At 40.8% G+C, this 9,436-nt stretch overlaps 2 non-coding genes across 2 annotated transcripts; both read left to right on the plus strand.

Annotated features, from left to right (window-relative positions):
- The first annotated feature begins 439 nt into the window (after positions 1-439).
- Positions 440-546, plus strand: LOC112745541 (small nucleolar RNA R71). The gene has a single exon (XR_003173463.1). It is a non-coding gene; the product is annotated as a small nucleolar RNA R71 (small nucleolar RNA).
- Positions 547-8,909: 8,363 nt separating this feature from the next.
- On the plus strand, positions 8,910-9,017 carry LOC112746088 (small nucleolar RNA R71). The gene has a single exon (XR_003173988.1). It is a non-coding gene; the product is annotated as a small nucleolar RNA R71 (small nucleolar RNA).
- The last annotated feature ends 419 nt before the right edge of the window (positions 9,018-9,436 follow it).

The following is a 9,436-nucleotide window of genomic DNA, read 5'->3' on the forward strand; positions in this document are numbered from 1 at the left end:
AAATTTTGGGTGATTCCTCCATCCAGGGTTGTAAGTCTTGGAGTATGGATCATGGTTTTGACTAGGTGAATTCCCAATGTAGTTGGCTTGCTCCTGACTTCCCTCTGCTTCTTCATTCACTCCTTCTTGGGTTGTTGATGAAGTGGAGATTGCTGCTACTTGGTTCCTCTCCATTTTCTTGGTTAGGTTAGCCAGCTGCTGGGTAATGAGCTTGTTCTGAGCCAGCAGAGCATCTACATTGTTTAGCTCCATCACTCCTCTGGTGTTCCCTCTTTCGGAAGCGTAGAAGTAGTTATTCTCTGCTACAGTTTCAATGACATCTATGGCTTCCTCAATGGTCTTCTTCCTGTTCAAAGATCCTCCGGATGAATGGTCTACTGCTTTCTTTGACTCATAAGAGAGCCCTTCATAGAAAATGTGCAGTTGCACCCATTCGTTGAACATATCTGGTGGGCACCTCCTTGTTAGGTCTTTAAACCTCTCCCATGCTTCATACAGAGTCTCACCATCTTGTTGCCTGAAAGTTTGGACCTCAGCTCTCAGCCTATTGATTCGTTGAGGGGGGTAGAATCTTGCTAAGAATTTGTTCACCACATCTTCCCAAGTTGTCAAGCTCTCCTTCGGAAAAGACTCCAGCCACTTGGCTGCCTTATTCTTGAGTGAGAATGGAAATAAGAGCAGTCTATAGGCGTCAGGATGAATACCATTAGACTTCACTGTGTCACATATTCTAAGGAAGGTGGTTAGATGTTGATTGGGGTCCTCTTGGACACTCCTTCCAAACGAACAGTTGTTCTGAACAAGGGTGATGAGTTGTGGCTTCAGTTCAAAATGGTTGGCATGGATGGTTGGCTTTTGAATGCTACTTCCACAGTTTCCTGGGTTTGGATTGATGTAAGAGCCTAAAACTCTTCTATCCTCCCCAGCATGATTTGCTCGACCTCCTCCGCCATGGTTGTGAGCCTCTTCTTTATGATGGTTTTCCATGTTTTCTTCCATGTTTGGTTCAAAGTATTCCTCAAAGTATTCCTCCTCTTCCTCAGCACCAACTACACGTTTTTCTCTTGCTTCCCTCCTTAATTAAGAAAGGTCCTCTCCGGTTCAGAATCAAAGGAAGTTGAAGCCCCGCTTCTTCTCCCTGTCATACAACCAACAAGTACAAGCAAGAAAAATAGATGCAGAAAGTATTTCTATCAGAATGACTGTTAGTGTGAGTGATGCAATATATCAAATAGTTAGTGGGTTAGTGAAATGAATTGTAAATAACAAAGAAAAAGTAGGGGGAAGGGAAGAGATTAACTAAAACAGAAAGTATATGACTCAATCAGAAAATTAAATCAAACAAAAACAAAATGCTCAATCTAGTTATCCTCCGACTTAATCATTGTTGATGCACAATCAATCCCGGGCAACGGCGCCATAAACTTGATGCACGGAAAACTTGTCTCATAACAAATTTCCTTCGGCAAGTGTACCGAATTTGTCGTCAAGTAAAAACTCACAATAGAGTGAGGTCGAATCCCACAGGGATTGATTAATCAAGCAACTTTAATTAGAGGAATGTTCTAGTTGAGCGAATCCAGAATTTGAGTTGAGAATTGCAGAAAATAAAATGGCGGGAAGGTAAATGACAGAAAAAGTAAATGCTAGAATTAAAGAACTGAAAGTAAATGACTGAAAGTAAATTGCAGAATTGTAAATGGGAATGGGGGAATTGCTCATAAAAGTAAATAACAGAAATTAAAGAGAATGGGTAAGATCAGAAATAGGGAGTTCATTGGGCTCAGGAGATGTTGCATTCTCCAGATTAATTTCATTTTCGTCTCTTCCTCAATCAATGCACTCATTGATCTCCTTGGCAATCTTAAGTGATCGAATTACAATTTCTTGTAATCCAATCTCTCAAATCTTGATCAATAGCTAATTCCTTGGTCAATTGCTCATGAGAAGAGATGAAGTATGGTCATTGATTATACCACATACATTTCCCAAATCAAGTGTTGAGAGGATTATAGTCACATATCCATCCAAACCCAATTTGGTCCAGCATGAGAAAGCATTTCTAGCATGATCTCTTCATTCCTCTTTCAAGGTTCAGAAGAGATCCAAGTTTGAATAGCTTCTTTTCCAAGATAACTACCCAATTAGATGAAGATCGAAAGCTTTCAAGTAAAATCAAGAGAAAAGATAGAAGAAGAATAATGAAAACTAGTATTGATCCATCAAATTACAACAGAGCTCCCTAACCCAATGAAAGGGGTTTAGTTGTTCATAGCTCTGGAAAATGAAAACAAAGATGGAAAATACATCATGAAACTAGAAGTGCAGAGAAAGTAAAATACAGAGAGTAGTTCTATGCCAAGAGGCTCCCTATAATTTCCAACTCCCAAAATAATTCAAAGCTACTCCTATATATACTACTCTTCTATTCTTCTAGTTGATTCTTCAAGTCTTGGGTATGGGCCTTTGGATCTTGAGTTTGAAGCAGTTCTCTTCTTCATTGGGCTTAACTTTGTTTGCAGAGAGAAAGTGTGAAGTGGGCAGAGACTTTAGCTCAGGACGTTAGTGGTGTTAACGTTTAAGTGGAAATGTGGGTTCGAGAACGTTAGTGACAATCACCTTTTTCACTAACGTTCCTCACCAAAGTAAGAGCCACGTTAACTTCAACGTTAGTGGCACAAACGTTGCCACTAACGTTGCCTCTTTGTCCTTCGCACACGTTATTGGGACTTACCTTTCCCAATAACGTTGAGGAATCTCCCCCTTCCCTACGTTAGAGTCCACGTTAACTAAGTTAACGTGGGCTTTCCAACCTTCGAGAATGTTAGTGACACTTACCATTGTCACTAACGTTCCAATGTGCCCCTATTTCTCACGTTAGAGTCCACGTTAACTAGGTTAACGTGGCTTCTAACGTGGCCATGCTAGCCATCTCCAACGTTAGTGACAAAGTTGAGTGTCACTAACGCTGGCTCATCATTCCCTTATCCATGTTAGCTTCCACGTTAACTAAGTTAACGTGGGAGTTAACGTGGCTCATAGTGGCTTGTGTGGGCTCATTCCAACGTTAGTGACAATGTTAGGTGTCACTAACGTTGGCGATCTCCTCCCTTTTTCACGTTAACTTCCACGTTAACTAGGTTAACGTGGGAGTTAACGTGGCTTATTGTGACTTGGCCAACGTTAGTGACAAAGTTGAATGTCACTAACGTTGGCTTCCCCTTTACTTCTTAACGTTAGAAGCCACGTTAACTAAGTTAACGTGGCAACTAACGTGGCCACTTATGAGCTTGGTCCAACGTTAGTGATAATGTTAAGTGTCACTAACGTTGGCTCCATTTCTTTTCTTCCACGTTAGAGTTCATGTTAACTTAGTTAACGTGACTCTTAACGTGGGCAATGATGGCTTCGAGAGCGTTATTGGCAATTACTTTTCTCATTAACTTTGCAAGTTACTCCCATTCCATGTTAGTGTTAACGTTAGTGTAACTAACGTAGCCACTAATGTGGTTCTTCTTTGCTTCCTTTGTCCTGAAATCAATCAATAAAGTGCATCAAAGTTCTAGTCCAAGTCATGGGAAATGCAACATCCAATTTGTCATTAAATTCATGCAAAATCCTCATGAAATCATGTAAAGTGCACAATGCATGCTTGAATCAAGATGTAAGTGAATATCTACCCAAAACTAGCTTATTTCCTAAGGAAATGCATGAAACTACCCTAAAAACAGTAAAGAAAAGGTCAGTAAAACTGGCCAAAATGCCCTGGCATCACAAAGTATGGACTATTATATATTGCTGGAAAGCCCAGGATGTCTACTTTCCAACGCAATTAAGAGCGCACCAATTGGGCTTCTGTAGCTCCAGAAAATCCACTTCGGGTGTAGGGAGGTCCGAATCCAACAACATCTGCAGTCCTTTTTCAGCCTCTGAATCAGATTTTTGCTCAGGTCCCTCAATTTCAGCCAGAAAATACCTGAAATCATAGAAAAACACACAAACTCATAGTAAAGTCCAGAAAAGTGAATTTTAAATAAAAATTAATAAAAATATAATAAAAACTAACTAAAATATACTAAAAACATACTAAAAACAATGCCAAAAAGCGTATAAATTATCCGCTCATCACAACACCAAACTTAAATTGTTGCTTGTCCCCAAGCAACTGAAAATCAAATAGGATAAAAAGAAGTGAATATACAATGAATTCCAAAAACATCTATGAAGATCAGTATTAGCTTTTAGCTTCTGAACAGTTTTGGCATCTCACTTTATCCTTTGAAGTTCAGAATGATTGGCTTCTATAGGAACTCAGAATCCAGATAGTGTTATTGATTCTCCTAGTTAGGTATGTTGATTCTTGAACACAGTTACTTTATGTCTTGGCTGTGACCCTAAGCATTTTGTTTTCCAGTATTACCACCGGATACATAAATGCCAAAGACACATAACTGGGTGAACCTTTTCAGATTGTGACTCAGCTTTGCTAGAGTCCCTAACTAGAGGTGTCCAGAGCTGTTAAGCACACTCTTTTTGCTTTGGACCACGACTTTAACCGCTCAGTCTCAAGTTTTCACTTGACACCTTCACGCCACAAGCACATGGTTAGGGACAGCTTGCTTTAGCCGCTTATGCCAGGATTTTATTCCTGTGGGCCCTCCTATCCACTGATGCTCAAAGCCTTGGATCCTTTTTACCCTTGCGTTTTGGTTTAAAGTGCTATTGGCTTTTTTTGCTTGCTTTTTTTTCTCTCTTTTTTTTTTCTCTTTTTTTTTCGCATATATTTTTTTTTGCATGACTTTTTTTTTAGTCACTGCTTTTTCTTGCTTCAAGAATCATTTTTATGATTTTTCAGATTATCAATAGCATTTCTCCTTTTTCTATCATTCTTTCAAGAGCCAACAATTTTAACATTCATGAATCAACAATATAAAAAATATGCACTGTTCAAGCATTCATTCAGAAAGACAAAAGTATTGCCACCACATCAAAATAATTAAACTGCTTTAAAATTCAAAATTCATGTAATTCTTTTTCTTTTTGCAATTAAAAACATTTTTCATTTAAGAAAGGTGATGGATTCATAGGACATTCATAACTTTAGGGCATAGAATCTAAGACACTAATGATCATGTAATAAAGACACAAACATAGATAAACATAAGCATGAAAATTCGAAAAACAGAAAATAAAGAACAAGAAAATTAAAGAACGGGTCCACCTTAGTGATGGCGGCTAGTTCTTCCTCTTTAAGATCTTATAGAGTGCTTGAGCTCCTCAATGTCTCTTCCTTGCCTTTGTTGCTCCTCTCTCATAACTCTTTGGTCTTTCTAATTTCATGGAGGAGGATAGAATGCTCTTGGTGCTCCACCCTTAGTTGTCCCATATTGGAACTCAATTCTTCTAGGGAGGTGTTGATTTGCTCCCAATAGTTTTGTGGAGGAAAATGTATCCCTTGAGGCACCTCAGGGATTTTATGATGAGGATTTTCCTCATGCTCTTGTCTATGAGTGGGATCTCTTGTTTGCTCCATCCTTTTCTTAGTGATGGGCTTGTCCTCATCAATGAGAATATCTTCCTCTATGTCAATTCCAGCCGAATTGCAAAGGTGACAAATGAGATGAGGGAAGGCTAACCTTGCCAAAGTGGAGGACTTATCCGCTACCTTGTAGAGTTCTTGGGATATAACCTCATGAACTTCTACTTCCTCTCCAATCATGATGCTATAGATCATGATCACCCGGTCTATAGTAACTTCAGACCGGTTGCAAGTGGGAATGATTGAGCATTGGATGAACTCCAACCATCCTCTAGCCACGGGCTTGGGGTCATGCCTTCTTAGTTGAACCGGCTTCCCTCTTGAATCTCTCTTCCATTGAGCGCCCTCTTCACAAATGTCTATGAGGATTTGGTCTAACCTTTGATCAAAGTTGACCCTTCTAGTGTAGGGGTGTGCATCTCCTTGCATCATTGGCAAGTTGAATGCCAACCTTACATTCTCCGGACTAAAATCTATGCATTTCCCCTGAACCATTGTAAGCCAATTCTTTGGGTCCGAGTTCACACTTTGATCATGGTTCTTGGTGATCTATGCATTGGCATTGAACTCTTGAACCATTAAGATTCCGACTTGTTGAATGGGGTTGGTGAGAACTTCCCAACCTCTTCTTCGAATCTCATGTCGGATCTCCGGATATTCACCCTTTTTGAGTTTGAAAGGGACCTCGGGGATCACCTTCTTCTTGGCCACGACATCATAGAAGTGGTCTTGATGCACCCTTGAGATGAATCTCTCCATCTCCCATGACTCGGAGGTGGAAGCTTTTGCCTTCCCTTTCCTCTTTCTAGAGGTTTCTCCGGCCTTAGGTGCCATAAATGGTTATGAAAAAATAAAAAGCAATGCTTTTACCACATCAAACTTAAAAGTGTTGCTCGTCCTCGAGCAAAAGAAGAAAGAAGAGAGTAGAAGAGAAAGAGATAGGGGAGATAGAGGGGGCTTAGTATTTCGGCCAAGGGAAGAAGTAATGTGTATGTTGTGTGAAAATGAAGGAGTGAATATGGGTTTATATAGGAGTGGAGAGGGGGGTATGGTTCGGCCATTATGGGTGGGTTTGGGAGGGAAAGTGGTTTGAATTTAAATGGAGAGGTAGGTGGGGTTTTATGAAGGATGGATGTGAGTGGTGAAGAGAATGGTGGGATTTAATAGGTGAGAGGTTTTTGGGGAAGAGGTATTGAGGTGATTGGTGAATGGGTGAAGAAGAGAGAGAGATGTGGGGTAGGTGGGGATCCTGTGGGGTCCACAGATCCTGAGGTGTCAAGGATTTCTCATCCCTGCACCAAGTGGCGTGCAAAATGCCCCTTTCTTCTAATCCTGGCGTTAAACGCTAGGTTGCTGCCCATTTTTGGCGTTTAACGCCAGCTTCTTGCCCTTTTCTGGCGTTAAACGCCAGTCTGGTGCCCATTTCTGGCGTTAAACGCCCAGAATGGTGCCAGACTGGGCATTTAACGCCCATTCTGCTACCCTTACTGGCGTTTAAACACCAGTAAGCTTCTCCTCCAGAGTGTTCTGTTTTTCATTCTGTTTTTGCTTTTTTAATTGTTTTTGTGACTTCACATGATCATCAACCTACAGAAAACATAAAATAACAAAAGAAACTAGAAATTTAACATAGATAAGTAAAATTGGGTTGCTTCCCAACAAGCACTTCTTTAATGTCAGTAGCTTGACAGTGGGCTCTCATGGAGCCTCACAGATACTCAGAGCATGATGATGGCCTCTCAACACCAAACTTAGAGTTTGGTTGTGGCCTCCCAACACCAAACTTAGAGTTTGAATGTGGGGATTTTGTTTGACTCTGCATTGAGAGAAGCTTTTCATGCTTTTTCTCCATGATTACAGAGGGAGATCCTTGAGCTTTAAACACAAGGGAGTCCTCATTCACTTGAAAGACCAATTCTCCTCTGTCAACATCAATCACAGCTTTTACTGTGGCTCTGAAGGGTCTACCAAGGATGATGGATTCATCCATACACTTCCCAGTCTCTAAGATTATGAAATCAGCAGGGATGTAATGGTCTTCAACCTTTACCAAGACATCCTCCACAAGTCCATAAGCTTGTTTCCTTGAATTGTCTGCCATCTCTAATGAGATTCTTGCAGCTTGTACCTCAAAAATTCTTAGTTTCTCCATTACAGAGAGAGGCATGAGGTTTATGCTTGACCCTAGGTCATACAGAGCCTTTTCAAAGGTCATGGTGCCTATGGTGCAAGGTATTGAGAACTTTTCAGGATCTTGTCTCTTTTGGGATAATCTCTGCCTAGTCAAGTCATCCAAATCCTTGGTGAGCAAGGGGGGTTCATCCTCCCAAGTCTCATTACCAAATAACTTGGCATTTAGTTTCATGATTGCTCTAAGGTACTTAGCAACTTGTTCTTCAGTAACATCTTCATCCTCTTCAGAGGAAGAATACTCATCAGAGCTCATGAATGGCAAAAGTAAATTCAATGGAATCTCTATGGCCTCAGTGTGAGCCTCAGATTCCCATGGTTCCTTATTAGGGAACTTCATGGGCAGTGGACGTCCATTGAGGTCTTCCTCAGTGACGATCACTGCCTCTTCCTCCTCTCCAGGTTCGGCCGTGTGGGTCATGGTGATGGCCTTGCACTCTCCTTTTGGATTCTCTTCTGTATTACTTGGAAGAGTACTAGGAGGGAGTTCAGTAACTTTCTTACTCAGCTGACCCACTTGTGCCTCCAAATTTCTAATGGAGCACCTTGTTTCAGTCATGAAACTTTGAGTAGTTTTAATTAGATCAGAGACTACAGTTGCTAATTCAGAGTGGCTCTGCTTAGAATTCTCTATCTGTTGCTGAGAAGATGATGGAAAAGGTTTGCTATTGCTGAACCTGTTTCTTCCACCATTATTGTTATTGAAGCCTTGTTGAGGCCTCTGTTGGTCCTTCCATGAGAGATTTGGATGATTTCTCCATGAAGGATTATAGGTGTTTCTATAGAGTTCTCCCATGTAATTCACCTCTTCCATTGCTGGTTTCTCAGGATCATAAGCTTTTTCTTCAGATGAAGCTTCCTTAGTACTGCCTGGTGCAGCTTGCATTCCAGACAGACTTTGAGAAATCATATTGACTTGCTGAGTCAATATTTTATTCTGAGCCAGTATGGCATTCAGAGTATCAATCTCAAGAACTCCTTTCTTCTGATTTGTCCCATTATTCACAGGGTTCCTTTCAGAAGTGTACATGAATTGGTTATTTGTAACCATCTCAATGAGTTCCTGAGCTTCTACAGGCATCTTCTTTAGATGAAGAGATCCTCCAGTAGAGCTGTCCAATGACATCTTGGACACTTCAGACAGACCATCATAGAAGATACCTATGATGCTCCATTCTGAAAGCATGTCAGAAGGGCACATTCTGATTAATTGCTTGTATCTTTCCCAAGCTTCATAGAGGGATTCACCTTCCTTCTGTCTGAAGGTTTGGACTTCCACTATAAGCTTACTCAATTTTTGAGGTGGAAAGAACTTTGCCAAGAAGGCATTGACTAGCTTTTCCCAAGAGTTCAGGCTTTCCTTAGGTTGTGAATCTAACCATATCCTAGCTCTGTCTCTTATAGCAAAAGGAAAGAGCATAAGCTTGTAGACCTCGGGATCAACCCCATTGGTCTTGACAGTGTCACAGATTTGTAGGAATTCAGCTAAGAACTGATGAGGATCTTCCATTGGAAGTCCATGAAACTTGCAATTCTGTTGCATCAGAGAAACTAATTAAGGCTTAAGCTCAAAGTTGTTTGCTCCAATGGCAGGGATTGAGATGCTTCTCCCATAGAAGTCGGGAGTAGGTGCAGTAAAGTCACTAAACACCTTCCTTGCATTTGTTGGCATTGTTGTTGTTTTCGGCTGCCATGGCTTCTTCTTGT

The sequence above is a fragment of the Arachis hypogaea genome, chromosome 14 (assembly GCF_003086295.3).
Source record: "Arachis hypogaea cultivar Tifrunner chromosome 14, arahy.Tifrunner.gnm2.J5K5, whole genome shotgun sequence".
Classification (NCBI taxonomy): domain Eukaryota; kingdom Viridiplantae; phylum Streptophyta; class Magnoliopsida; order Fabales; family Fabaceae; genus Arachis; species Arachis hypogaea.